This window comes from Pteropus alecto, unplaced genomic scaffold (genome assembly GCF_000325575.1).
Source record: "Pteropus alecto unplaced genomic scaffold, ASM32557v1 scaffold46, whole genome shotgun sequence".
NCBI lineage: Eukaryota > Metazoa > Chordata > Mammalia > Chiroptera > Pteropodidae > Pteropus > Pteropus alecto.
In genome coordinates, this window is record NW_006439231.1 from 189,021 (window position 1) to 204,615 (window position 15,595).

The window sequence follows — 15,595 nt, forward strand, 5'->3', positions numbered from 1 at the left end:
CAATACTAATTCTTCCAATCTATGAGCACAGAATATATTCCATTTATATGTGTCTTCTTCAATTTCTTTCATTAATGTCTTATGGTTTTTAGTGTATAGGTCTTTTACCTCTTTGGCTAAATTTATTCCTAGGTTTTTTATTCTTTTTGTTGCAATTGCAAATGGGAATTTTTACTTAATTTCTCTTTCAAATAGTTTGTTTTTATAGGTATGCAACAAATTTTTATGTATTGATTTTATATTCTGCAAATTCATAATATTTTGAAATGGGTATTTGGATGAGGTAGGGTAGGAATGGAATTGGAAGGACTTGAAAACAATAGAAATAAAAAAGAGATAAGAAATTACACTTCAGAAAAGTTACAGGTTAAATTATATCTATCGACTCCAGAGACTCCTGATTTTAATTCTTGAAAAAAGATTCAGCAGCTGCTAGAGAGCCTCAGGAAGCCTTTTAGACCTGAGTTTGTTAGGTTGGCTTCATTTTTCTAGAATTTTAGAGAAAGCAAAAAAACACAGGTCATGTTAAATTGGGAAACAACATGTTTTGCAATAGTAGGATGTATTTCCAGCTCCTCCATTTTATATATGACAGCTAAAGGAGAATGAGAGTACCTTCATTAAAGGCCTGCACAGAATATAAAATGACATGTGATATAATAAGTGCTAAAAACGTCATCAGATCAATGTATTTCCAATGTTACACTTGCCTCAATTTCTTTTCTTTTACCCTATCTTTTTCGTCATTTAGTTTTCCTTCTTGATCCCCATCCCTACCACACACACACTTTCATTCTTATGATCTGTTGTAGTTAACTTAGATAGAATAATTTACCAATCCACTCAGTAATATAAGGGAGAGAGGTAATAAGTTAGGCACTCCTGATTTTACAGATATGAAGATTCACTGCGCATATAGGGCTTGTTCAGATTCCTACTGCAATGAATTGGCAGCACTGTGATTTTAAGAGACACTTTCTCCTGACTCTAAATTCCAGTGACTTTATTACATACCTCAGAAATCTTTGCCTGAGGAAATGCTGTACACAATTCAGTACACAGATGTAAAATATCGATGATATTTAACATATAAAAAGCACATGTGAAATAAATTGTGCAAGACTTCATTTGTTTTTATAATACTTTTTCTTCCACTGATTTATAATGCACAGTACTATGATCTGATGCTGCTGGATCTAGAGTGAAAATATATTAATTTATTAAATAAATATATATATTAAAACAAAGACTTATTTTAACATGCTCTCCTTTGTATAAAATCTAGTATCTCAAAAATGGATGACAAACTGGATATCTTCAGAAGGGAGTTAATGGATGTTCAAGATGTCCTTCTCTTCTGGAACATTGCTGAGGAGTGATCCCAGGTGGAGTCATTTGAAGCCCAACCAGATGACCTTTTGGTCACCACTTACTCCAAATCTGGTAAGATATTTTCATTTATTTGTACAGTTGTCTTTTGAACAACATGAGTTTGAATTGCACAGGTCCTCTCATTTACGCTTTTTTTTTTCAATATACAGTTAACCATCTATATCATCAGATTTCGCATCCTCAGATTCAACCAACCTCAGACAAAAAAATAGTACTTTTAATCCCCAGATGGGAATTTGTGAGTATAGAGGACTGACTGTATTCATTGTTTTGCATCATTTTATGTAAGTGACAAGAACATCCACAAATTTTGGAATTCGTGGGGTCTTAGAACCAATTTCCTATGAATACTGGGGGGTAATACTGGGTATATAGTTAAGATTTTTGAGAGTCACAAGTTAGGGTTGGCATCCCTAACCTCTGTATTATTCAAAGGTCAACTGTACTTGCTGATTAGTTATTGATCCATATGTGTAAGCTTACTGAGCTGCAGATCACCAGTCAAGGGAACACTGTAGCAATTGCTGGAATAGTTTTCTCTCAAATTGAACAAACTCACTTGCTATTCTGAAAGTGCCACAATTGAATGGAGGCTCTATCTGAAGGAAAATTAAAGGTATTGTCTTGTTTCCCTTTTTATATTAAAAAAAAAATTAAAACTGATATATAAATGATTTGGTTACATTAGAATATGAACATGTGTGTCCATATATATATACCTGCTATAATTTTAATGTTTAATTATTTTTGCTCATTTTAATATTTTAAAAATATTTTGTAAAACATTAATATTTTATTAAATATTTTATTACATGTTTAAAAATTATTATAAAGTTAAACAACTTCTGACTTCAGTATATGGTCTCAGAGAAGAGAATTTAAGATGACTCTATAAGAATTGATAACTTTTATTTCTCCACATCTTTTAATGTCTTCCAATTTATCCAGTGACAGATGTACAGAGAAATATCAGAGAGATGAGGATCTCTCTTTTTTTTGTTCAATTAATTTACTTGAGCCTATAATCAATCAACTGTTCTAATCACTAAGCTCTCTAAAGTTGACTTTCTTTTATATTACTGCCTGATTGCATAAAGGATGTGAGGAAAAGTCATTTTTAGTAAGTATACAGATCACTGATCTTTTTTAGATTACAAATATTAAAATAACATCAAAGGAATATGTAACAAGTTCTGAGAAGAAATCCCTGAATATGGAGAATTCTAACGCACCAACTTTAAAAAACATTGCATGACAGCAAAGGGCTTCTACTAGAGAGTAAATAAATGCACCATACAGCACTTCATAGATATAAAAAACAGGAGATGTAGTAGTCCTACCTAATACATAGAAACACAAGGAGGCAGTCAAAATGGGAAAACAAAGAAACATGTCCCAAATAAAAGAACAGAACATTATTATTTAGAATTGAGGACAGATAAAGAGTTTCCCAGAGAAGAAAAAGTTAAAAGAGACCATCAACACCAAACTAGTATTGTAAGAAGTATTAGAAAGACTTCTTGAAGAAGAAAAAAAAAATATGTATCAAAAATATGAATAATAAAATGGCAATAATTATTTATCAACAATTACTTTAAATGAAAAAGAATTAAATGCTTCAATCAAAAGATAGGGTAGCTGAATGAATAATAACACAAGATCCTTACATATGCTGCCTATAAGAGACTCACTTCAGATCAAAAGAGAGAAGAGAAAAAGGATATGAAAATGAAGAGTGAATTTTTGTTTTTGATGTTTCACAACTTCTTGTGACCCTCTCAACACTCTTTTTGGCAGAAAAGTTTTGAGTTCCTTTCTTTGTCTTTTTCAGGAACCTGAGTCAGCAAAGTGTTAAATTTGATCTATAACAATGGGATGTGGAGAAATGTAAACAGAATCCAATATACAACAGAGTGCCATTTATGGAACTTATAAATTCTGAACTCTCAAATGGTATTTTCTGTTAATGTCCTTTTCACCACAGGAGTAAATTCCCCTGTCTTTTTTAGTGTCTGGAAGTGTCATGATGGAAAAAGATACAAGCAGAGCTTGGACAGTTGAGTCATAAGTGCCTATAATAGATGAGTAAAAATTTGGTTATTCCAATAACTGTATCATAATCCTCTTCCACCCAATGATGATATCTACATAAGAAGAAATTTAGATGAGTATATTTCTTCTAAATAGGACAGATAGACGTCTTTAACATTTAAACATTGTGTGATCATTATTTATCAAAAGTTCGGGGTTTGAGCCAATTTAGAATTATATCTACCGCTAGTTAGCATATGTTCACAGACTCAAGGAAAAGAATTAGGGGAATATATGGTCTTACATTATTAAAATTTCTTAAATTAGCTATAAAACTCACAGCTTATTTGATCTCAGAATTTTAATATAAGAAAGCTGGAAAAAGATCAAAAAGTACAAATTGTCAGCTATAATAATATTCATGGGGACATAAAGAGTACTAGACTTATCGGGGTGATCACTTTGGATGGTATATAAGTGTCTAATCACTTTGTTGTACACCTGAAACTAAGATAACATTGTATGTCAATGGTAATTGAAAAAAATTTAAATATATAAAAATGCCCAAAACAAAAAAGTTGGAAAGGGATTTTGAAATCTTCTAGTTCCATTTCATCACACTGTAAATGAGACAAAAAGGAAGATAGATGAAGGAAAAATTTGGATACCTTGACAATTGACCTACTGCTGTTTCTGCCTCAATAAGGTATAATATCTGAGGGTTTTACAGACACTTATAAAGATAATAAACCCTGCTATTCATAGGCAACAAAGTAGCCTAACTAATCAGAATTTATCATTTTTAAAATCTCATTGTAGATTTTAGAAGTTTATGAGGTCATATAGCCATATGATCATTTCAAGCCATATAGTGGGGTTAAAGTTTACAAAGTCTTAGATTATACGGTAGTTGACCTTTATGATTCTACATTTATAATGTAGTTTAACTTTTGTGCTTTTAGGTATTGAAAGTTTGAAAAACAAGCAGTCTTCTCGATTAGTGAAAACACACCTACCTGTTCAATTTCTCCCTTCTTCATTTTGGAAGAATAACTGCAAGGTAGTAAATTTTAAAGAAAAAAAATCTCTATTTTTGTTATAATTTCTTTTACTAATTATGCAGATATTAAGGAGAGACACTGCAACACCTTGATAAATCATCACAAAAATAATAATGTGGTCCCTGTATCCTAAGGATCAAAATAATACCAATGGAAGCCAGTGTTGTAGATAAGGAATTATACCAATGCCCAATCCCTGAGATTCTCGCAGGTTTTATGTTCTCTAAAATGCCTGTCTTCCTGTCCATCACTTTACTCACTGTCTACTTATAAACAATAGATATCTAAATAACCCCAGAACTGCTTCTTCATGAATTCAGTGTAAAAGCTCTGCTCCCACTTATTTTCAGGCAAGAATCCCTATTTCCAAAGATAACCGCTCTCTTGAATGTTTTCACCATAAATTAGTTTGCCCGTTTGGTCTATAATCATAAAGTTAACTTATTTCATTTAACATAATGTTTGTGAGATCAATTCTTATCATGTTTGTTATTTTGTTTCTGTTTTATTTAATATAGCCTTCTGGATCACAAAATGTGGTACCATGAGCAAAAATAGCTCGTTAAAGATGCAAATTCTCAGGCCCAATTCAGAACCTACTGAACCAGAAAACATGGGGTTAGGGTCAAGCCATCTGAGTTTTAATTAAACCTCCAGGAGAATTTGATTTATACTAGTGTTTGAGAACCACTGATGTAAGGCATTTCATGATGTGTAGGTGAATATTTCACAGCTTAATAATCCATGGTACTATTATTGGTGGACAGTTGAGTTGTTGCTAGTTGTCAGTAATTAAAATAGTGCAGTAATGCACATTCTTATACAAGTCTTTCATTGTATATACATATATATGCAAAATTTTTTCTTGGTTAGATATCTTGGGATGGAATTGCTTGATCTTAGGGTGTAAATTTGTTCACCTTTAATATATATTTTCAAACATCTTTTCAAATCATATACACCAATTTACACTTTTGACCAGCAGTATGTAAGTGTCAAAGTTACTCCACATGCTCCTCAACCCAAAATTTGGTTAAAAATATTTAATTTTAGCCATCCTAGATGTCTGGTGACATCTCATTAAGGTTTTACATTGTATTTCCCTAACGACTAATTAGGTGGAGAAACTTTACATAGCTTAGATATCTTCTTTTCTGAGGTATCAATTCAAGTCTTTTGCTTTTGTTCCTATGGGGGCTTCTTTCTTTTTATTATTAAAGTAGAAATTCTCCATATACTCTGAATACAAGTCCTTTAATTATATAATTCAATTTCTTTATATCTTAATTCACTGTTTTTTCCTTTTTCAATTTCTTAATAATACCTTTTAAAGTTATTAATTTTGAGGCTGGTAAATATGTCATTTTTTTCTTTATGGTTATAGCCTTTTGTATTCATTAAAAAAAAAGTCACCCCTAAAATCATGAAGATAATCTCTCTTCTGTTTACTGTTATAGGCTTTATTGTTTCATTTATCACATTTACATCTAAATATCTGTTTAGTGTTTATAAGTGGATATATATTTTTTAAATTTCTGATATAATAGTAATTCACATTCTCTCTCACTCTCTCCTCACACACGCCTACACACATACACAACCACACCCACATTAGTTTTTCAGTGTTCGTTGCTAGTATATGGACGTAATTTTTTTATCCTAACACCTTGCTAAATTCACTTAATAGATTTAGTACCTTTTTTTTTTTTGCAGACCCCATTCATTTTTCTATACAGATGGTCATGCTGTCAGTAAATGAAAAAAATATTCCTTTTCCCCAATTTGAATGGCTTTTACTTCTTTTTCTTGATTTATTGAACTGGACATAACCTTTACTATAAATAACACTGAAAAGAAATAGTAAGAGTAGAAGTCTTCACCTTGCTATTGACTTTAGGTAAAGTACATGAGTATACCACTATTAAGTATGATGTTGCCTATATGTTTTTTGTATGTATCATTTATCCAGCTGAGGAAGTTCAATTTGTTGAATTTTCATCAGGAATGCATTTTGGATTGTTTCTTTCTACGTCTTTTAAGACTTATCATATTACATTCTATTATTTTAGTCTGTTAATATGATTAATTACATCAATTGATTTTCGAATGTTAAAATAACCTTGCATACCTTATATTTAGTTATGATGTATTACCTCTTATATATTATAGGTTTCAATTTACTAATTTTAAAAAAAAATACATCTTTGATCATGAGAAATATTGGTCTGTAGTTTTTTTTTTTTTTAAATTGTATTCATCATTAGGGTATAATCCCTTTGGTATTACCATAATGCTGACTTCATAAGAAGAGTTAAGAGGTATTTACTCTTTTTCAATTTTCTGTAAGTTTTATTGGAACTGGTATTATATCATTTTTAAATGTTTTGTACAATTCACCATTAAAGCTATTTAGGCCTGGAACTTTTTTATATGAAAGGAAATTTTACTGCAAATTCAATGTACTTAATAGAAATAGCATTATTCTGATTATATATTTTTCTTTGTGTGCTCTTTGGTAATGTATGTCTTTCAAAAAATTGGTTCGTTTAATTTAAATTGTCAAATTTTTATAATAAAGATGTTCATGCTAGTTCTTTAATATACTTTTAATGTTTGTAGACTGTACTGTGTCATCTTTCTCATTCTTCATATTTTTCTATCAGTTATTAAGAGAAAGAATTGAAGTCTGACTATAATTTTTTTATTTCTCCTTGGAATTTTGTTTTAGTTTTTTTATAAGTAAAATCATTCAACAATTATATAATCAGTAACATTTTTGGAAGTTCTGCCATATATGTACCAGATATTATGATTTTCATTATAAAAGCGAATACAAATAAGATATTATCTGTCATCTAAAACATGTCATTATATTTAATTTCTACAAATACTTTAAGCTTTGTCTGCTTGCTAATCACTTTTCTATGCTATATTATGCAGTGGTTTAAATAGTCAGGGACCTCTGCCCTATACAGCATATGACCCTGTAGAATACCTCAAGTAGCAGGGGGAAAAATATACATATATGAAAAATAATTACATATTAGTAAGATAAGTGCTAATATATGAAATAAAAAACATTGCCCTAAGTAGCAGGAAAAATACATATGTGAAATATATATATATAAAAAAATAATTACATATTAGTAAGATAAGTGCTATACATGAAGTAAAAAGATTCCATGGGACGACATCTCATAGGTAAAGAAAAATTAAATCAGCATCCTAAAAAAAGCATAGGGGTTTTTTCAGATGCGCAAGGGCATTTTACAGAGAGAAAATTACATGTACATAGGCTAACATGTGAAACAGCAAGATTGTGTCAAATTTTACAAGTGGCTCACTATAGTTAAAAATGAATCTGGAAGGTAGGCAGTCACCAACACTAGATCTGAGAAAGATGTTTGTTAGTATGCCTTTACCACAGCACCTTTAATGGAATGACCAAAACAGCTGTTGTTTTCTTTTTGAAAAATTGATTGATTATACTTTCAAACTTGTTATTCAAAAAGTCTATGTGTTTGTGTGTGACTTCCTTTTTCATTCAAAGTCTAATTAATAAGCTTCATCTTAATTCCAGAAATAAAAATTCATGGATGCCTCCAGAAACACATGGCCTTTCTATTAAGAGAACTGGGAGATATCTTCAGTATAGCCTTCTGTCCACACTGAGGCAAGTGGCAGCAGACCACACTAAGGAATTTAGAGGTGATGATAAAAGGAAAAGAAAACAGTTGGTTTATTATATAGCCTCGGTATTAAAATAAGAAGTAATTGGTATGCTATTATTACCAATTACTTCTTTTTTTGTAATTAGTAATAAGAGTTGAGACTCAATTCTTGGAACTCTAATCAATCTTTTGAAAAACCCCTTTCCAGTCATTCCTTTCCTCCCTCCATTCTTGTCCCAGTATGTGAGAACTATTACCAGTAACTTAGGAATATAAAAGTTCTCATTTCCCTTTCCCATCAGTTGGAAGGAAAAAGGAAACTCTGATTCTATTTAAAAGGAGATTTCTTCCTGAATGCATTTTGCCTTAGAAATGTATTTACTGCATGGGTGATTGGAACTTCAGTATTATTAGGTGTGCTTCAGTGGAGAAGAAAGCTTAATGGATTTCAGTGGACTTGACTAAAGACCTAATTACCAATGAGGAATAACAATGTTATTTCTATTGGAAAATATGTTCGAAATTTCTGCCTTTGTGCAGACTTGAAGGCTTTAACATAAAATAAATTTTATTCTCACATCAATCATTATAATCACAATAATTGTTACATAGTCATGATCACAGACAGAATATTTAATCTTTATTGACTAAATTTACCCAAATAATAATTTTTAATAAATTTATTTATTTATAATAAATAATTTATTTTCAATAAAAAATAAGACATTTTTTCAGCTTTAAAAAGTGCTGTTTCTTTTTATTAGTTTTAATAAGTGTTAATACAGAAAAGCATTTAAATTTGAGAATAGTATTCATTTTTATTAATTTAATATTTACTGTAATTTTTATTATACTAGCTTTTCCATGTTTCAAAAGATGTTCTTTTCAAAGGCTAAAGAGAACACAAGGGTGTGAGAGATGAGAAGTTTTTGTGTTAAAATAATATATAGTTCTGAATATCCTATGTCAGGATATAGATATAAACACCTAGATTAGGAAATAAGAAAGAAAATAAGCATTCTGTCAAGGCAAGCAAAAGTTCACAAACTATTAAAAAATAGAAACAAATTTTGATTTCCAATATCTCCCCACAGATGGTTTATGTGGCATGGAATGCTAAAGATGTGGCTGTTTCTTACTATTTTTTCTACTAAATGGTAAAAATGCACCCGGAGCCTGGTACCTGGGAAGAGTTCCCGGATAAATTCATGACAGAGAAGGGTGAGTACAACTCTTATTTTAATCATGGAGTTCCATAACGAAAAGTCTTTTTTTGCAAGGAGTATAAAGTCTGGATATAAATTCTATATTTATAATAAACCTAGTATGCACCCAGCACTCTACTAATGCATTGGGAAGACAATAGGAGAAGCAGAATACATAGTCATCTCTTACTTTAAGGACTTTTGGGGATTATGTGACACACAGATTTTTCAGCCCTTGGTCCCATTGTTTCATTAGTTCTTGGTGACTACTACTAGGTTCTTTCTTCTCATGCTCTCTATGTCATTATATTGTTTGATTTTATACATATTTCTTATACTCTCTTTTCTCTACCATTTCTTCATTTTTATTCCATTAACTGAAAATTCTTGAATGAAGATTTTATTCTCAAGGATCTATTTCTCTATCTGTGCATCTTCTCTTTCAGGGAAACATACTCATACCTATAGTAGTAACAGTATTTAAAATTCTCATATAAACACTCCCCTATAAAAAGTCTCTTTTCAAGACAAATACATCTTAATAGTATCTTACAAATTTTTACTCCTGTCACTTACTCTCTGTCCATACAATGTCTACTCATTGTTATCAAAACCTAACTCTTCTCAGAACTTACTTCCTCCACGGCCCTTTCTAACCTCAACATCCCTATTGTTTTCTCTCCCTCTTTCTCTCTCCTAGGAACTTCTGTACCACTCGTTGTCTGCATTGCTATCTGTCATCTTGCTCTTGTAGTTTTAGTTTTGTTTATTGGAAGTTGTATTCATTTATTAAGGCTGCCACAACAAAGTACCACAAACTAAGTGGCTTAAACAACAAATTTATTTTCTCACAGTTTTGGAAGTTAAAAGTCCAAGATCAAGGTGTCCTTAGGGTCTATTTCTTCTGAGGCCTTTTTCCTTGGCTTGTAGATGGCCATCTTCTCTCTGTTTTCACATGGTCTTCTCTCTGTGAATGTCTGGGTTGTAATTACTTCTTATAAAACCAATCATATTGGATTAGGACCTGTTTGGAGTAGGAAAACTAACCCCTTTTTCTCTTAACTCTGGCTGGTAGAATTATTAAAATGACATAAGGCAGATTAACAAGAGAAAATCAACTTTTTACATGTGCACATGGAGGGATTCACATAAGAATGAAAATTCCAAAGGCAGTAAGGCAAAATGAGGTATATATGTCATTCTGAATCAAGAAGGTGGAAAAAGGAAGTAAGGCAAATGTTCAAAGGGATGAAAAGAGTTAATGTTTAGTAAATAAATGTTTATAGGCCATCTTGAAACAATGGGACAGAGGGAGTACTTGGATGAATGGGCTTTGTTAGGTTCCTTCCTGTCTACCATACCCAATTCAGATTAAACCGTAGTTATCTACACTATCTCTCTTCCTTGAACAGGTCCATTGTCTTAAGTATTTTTAGCAGTAAAGAGGAAGACCAAAATTTCTTCTTGAGCTTTGATTGTTTTGAGCTTGAATACTCTTCATGCCTGAGTGGCACATCTTGGGGATATTCATTCTGAACACCCATGGACCTATCTTAATGATCTCATTTTAACTTAATTATCTCTTTAAAGACACTATCTTCAAATATGGTTGCATTCTGATCTTAGGACTTTAACACATGGATTTTAGGGTGGACACAATTTAGCTATAACACTCTGCTTTCTGTACCTCCCAAAATTCATGTCTTCAACATGCAAAATACATTCATTCCATCTCAACAGCCCCTAAAGTCTTAAAATATTTCAGCATCAATTCTGAATCTAAAATCTCATCTGAATATCATGTGAATCAGATATAGATGAGAGTTAAAGTATGATTTATCCTGAGACAAAATTCCTCTTCATCTGTGATCCTGTGAAACCAGATAATCTCCTTCCAAAATATAAGGGTGGGACAGGCATAGGATAGACATTCCCTTATGAAAAAGAGAAATCAGAAAGAAAAAAGCCTGAAACCCAGCAGGGCAGATTCCATTAGATTTTAAGGCTTGAGAATAGTTGTCTTTGGCTGGATGCTCTGTCCTCTGGGCCCAATGGCATGGCCGTGACCCCAGATCCATGTTCTCTGGGTCCGTGCAGGCAGTGGCAGCCCTGCCAACCTCTGAACCTCTTCAAGATCTAATGTCCTTTTCCTTAAAGGACAAAGCATGTTTGAAACCAGATACCTCTTTTGGGCCATTTCTTGCTGGTAGAACCTCAGAATTCTGACAATCTTCTTGCATTTCCTCCAGCCATTTATCCCCTTCAGTCCAAACTGACTGAGATGCTGAGATGATGGATTGGATCCACAGTCACACATCTAATCTTTTTCATAAATGTTGTCCAGCCACACCCTTGGTGTTTTTTCTAGGCATATTTTTTCTTTTTTCTTTCTCTCTTTTTTCTTTCTTTCTTCTTTCTGTCTCTCTCTCTCTCTCCTTCCCTCCCTCCCATCCACCGTCCTTCCTTCCTTCTCCTTCTTTCTTTTTTCTTCCTTCTTTCCTTCCTTCCTTCCTTCCTTCCTTCCTTCCTTCCTTCCTTGCTTCCTTCCTTCCTTCCTTCCTTCCTTCTTTTCTTTCTTTTTCTTTCTTTCTTTCTATTTGACTAGCTGTGTGATCTAGGAACGTTACTAAAGCTTGGAGTTTCTCATTTCATTTTTTTTCAATTATAGTTGACATTCAATATTATTTGGTATTAGTTTCAGACATACAGCGTAACGGTTAGACATTTATACTTTCTGTCTCTCTCTCTCCCTCTTTCTCACTCACCATCCCTCCTTTCTTCTCTCTCTTTCTTTTTCCTTCCTTCCTTCCTCTCTCCCTCTCTTTCTCTTTCTCTCTCTCTCTCATTATGTGTATGTATTTGTCTAACCCTTCTCTCTCTCTCTCTCTCTCTTTCTTTCTTTCTTTCTTTCTTTCTTTCCTTCTTTCAATATGAATACACTGAGAATTTTTTAAATGTTCAGGTCCTGGCTTCTTTTTACTTAATAATTTCTTCTTCAATGTATCTCTCTTGTCTTATATTTACAATAAGCAGCAAGGAGAAACCAGGCCATGCCTTCAACACTTTGCTTAGAAATCTCCCCAGCTAAATATTCAAGTTTATTATTTATAAGTTCTACTTTCCACCAAAACACTAGAACATAATTTTGTCAAGTTCTTTGATATTTTATAACAAAAATAACCTTTCCTCCAGTTTCTAATAACATGTTCCTCATTTCCACTGAGGTGTCACCAGAAATGCCTTTAATGTTTATATCTCTGTCGATATTCTGCTCATATTGATATATGTATCATAAGATAATAGGAACTTTGTCTACAGCTCTCTTTTTTTTTTTTTTTGAGTCCTCTACCAACCATCTCTTCAAGGTGATCTTTACATTGTAAGAACTTTCTGAGTTAGGTATAACCTATTCTTTTTTTAATTGACGTATAACATAATATTAGTTTCAGGTATACAACATAATGATTTAATATATGTATATATTGTGAAACAATCACCAGAATAAGTGTAGCTGACATCCATCATCACACATAATTACAAATTTTTTCCTTGTGATGAAAAGTTTTAAGATCTATTCTCTTAACAATTTTCAAATATCCAATACAGGTATTACTAACTATAGTTAAGTGTTTCCTGATCTTAGCGGTAACACTTTCAGCTTTTCATCATCGAGTTTGTTAAACTGTAGTCCTGTCACATATGATCTTTATTGTTTTGAGGCATGTTCCCTCTATACCTACTTTGTTGAGAGCTTTTATCATAGATGGATGTTGAGTTTTGTTAAATGCTTTTTCTTCATCTATTGAAATGATCATATGATTTTTCTTCTTCATTTTGTTAATGTGGTATATTACTTCAATTTACAGATTTTGATCCGTCCTGCATTGCTGGAATAAATCACACCTGATCCTGGTGTATGATCCTTTTAAAGTACTGTTGAAACAAATTTTAATCTTTCTTCTAGCAGATGGTTACCTGATATAACCAAGAGTAGGACAAGTATTTGGGAAAGGAAATTAAAAGTGCAATAATTTCCTTCACTACACTGACATATGTAGAACTTTATTAAATATATTGCTTACTTCATGACTATATCTACCTGAACTAATTCCTTTTCTTTATAGTTTATTTATGATCCAAAGTGTGAAATTCAGATGTTGTTAAAATTTCTAGGTAAAGACCTGTCAGAAGAAACTGGATAAAATCTTCCATCATTGCTCTTTTGATGTGATGAAGCAGAATCCTAATGCAAAGTATACTACTCAACAAAAAATAGAAATAGATCATTCTGTGTCTCCCTTCATGAGAAAGAGTGAGAATATCATATAATAGTTTCTGTACAGTTTGCTAGTCACATTTTGGTGAGTGTAGGTGGGTAAATAAGAGCAATATTATAAGAAATGAAAAAAATTGAGTATGCTGGTAGAGAAAAATTTAGGAAAACAAAAAAACATTAGAGGAAATAATTTGTACAAAGAAACTCTATCATTGTTGTAAGCCTAACATGTAAGTCTTCTAATGAGATATTTTCTTCAAATTCCGTTGGCCAATACATATCAAAAATCTAAGCCCAAAGTTAATGAGGCTAGGAGGAATCACATAGCACATGACAATTGGCAGAGATGTAAAATCTTACAGTGAAGGAGAGAGTGAAATACAATCTGAGATGATTCTAGAGAAATAAATGTTTTGTTAAGAGCCTGTAAAGAAACTATTGATGGTAATTTTAATTATAATGTATTTTTGTGTATTCTAGAGGATTCTTTTAAAGAAAGCTTGGAAGTATGCCATTGATAAGTCTTTCTTGGCACATCTGGATCTCATCCAGTTATAATTTCACCTCCCAGAAAACATTTGACAACATCCAGAGACATTTTTGACAGTCACGATAGGAGTATGCTCTGGTATCTAATATGTAAAGGCCAAGGATGCAACCCCTCCATCGCCTGCCAGCAAACAATTGTCTGGCTTCAAATGTCAACAGTGGAGATATAAATAAAATAAAATGACAAAGTTAAAAACTCCTGGGCCAGATTGACAATTATTTTGGCATGTTTTCTTCTCTTTTTTCCTTGAAGATTGGGCTTCCAGATGTGCCTTCTAAGTTACCCTGTGAGATGTTCTATAAAAATGGCATTTTTATCACATATGCATTGCAAATGCTGTGTCTTGTATCCTTCTTTCAAGATATTAAATATGGTTACTATTTTGAAGATTGATTAATCTTATAATTAAGACATATATTTAATTACATTTAACCCAGTAATTTCCAAATCTTACTTGATCATAGAACATTTTTCATAAATTATCATTTGGTATTGGAAAATATAGTTTTAAAAGGACAGAAAAATTCTGTTTCCTTTGTTAACAAAGCTTTTAAAACCAAAGAGTAAATATTTTGAGACATTGGATTTTTCCCCTGTGACATTTCTTGAAGCTACTTAAAAAATTATTTCTTTATATACAAATGAAAATTTTTGAAAATCTAAGAAGATCTAGGAGTCTGGGAATGGTAATAGGGGTAAGGAATGAAGTTATAGAGTAGATTTTCTAAAGTTAAAGGCTTAAAATATAACAATGATGATTCAAATAAAAACTAATTTTAGAAGGAAATTTATAGTAGACTCAAATTTACCATTTTATCTTTCTTTTCAGGTATTTTAAAAAACTGGAAGAATCATTTCACTGTAGCCCAGTATGAGAGATTTGAAGAAGATTATGAAAAGAAAATGAGAGAGTCTGTACTGCAGTTTCATTCAGAGATCTAAGAAATACCTGCTCTATCCAACTCCTTTAACTGGCGCTTAAATTTAAAGAAAGAAATCTCTTCAAACATTTATAAAAGAAAACTCTCTGTGTAATATTTCCTTATTTACTAATATTAGTGGTTTGTAATAGAATATTTAAAGATTTTCAAAGTCTATGTATGAAAAATCAATACTATCTTTATGATTTTTATCTACTATCCACAATGTTTTTACTATTCTTAAGACTAAGTAATAAAATAAAGTTTAAAAGCTATAAATTTACCTGCTTTATTTTTTAAATTCAAGTTCTGGGTCTTTGGACTTGCAATGAAGATGTTTAGGGGATATTCAAGATTAATCAATTAGAACCAAAATATCCCCTAAAAAGGCTTTAATTTCTATTTTTTATATGCTTAGAATGATAACTATGTGTGGTGGTGGATGCTAACTTGACTCATTATGGTGATGATTTCACAATATATACACAC

The 15,595-nt window shown here is 31.7% G+C and overlaps 1 pseudogene; it reads left to right on the forward strand.

Annotated features, from left to right (window-relative positions):
- The first annotated feature begins 1,295 nt into the window (after positions 1–1,295).
- On the forward strand, positions 1,296–15,128 carry LOC102898198 (annotated as a pseudogene).
- The last annotated feature ends 467 nt before the right edge of the window (positions 15,129–15,595 follow it).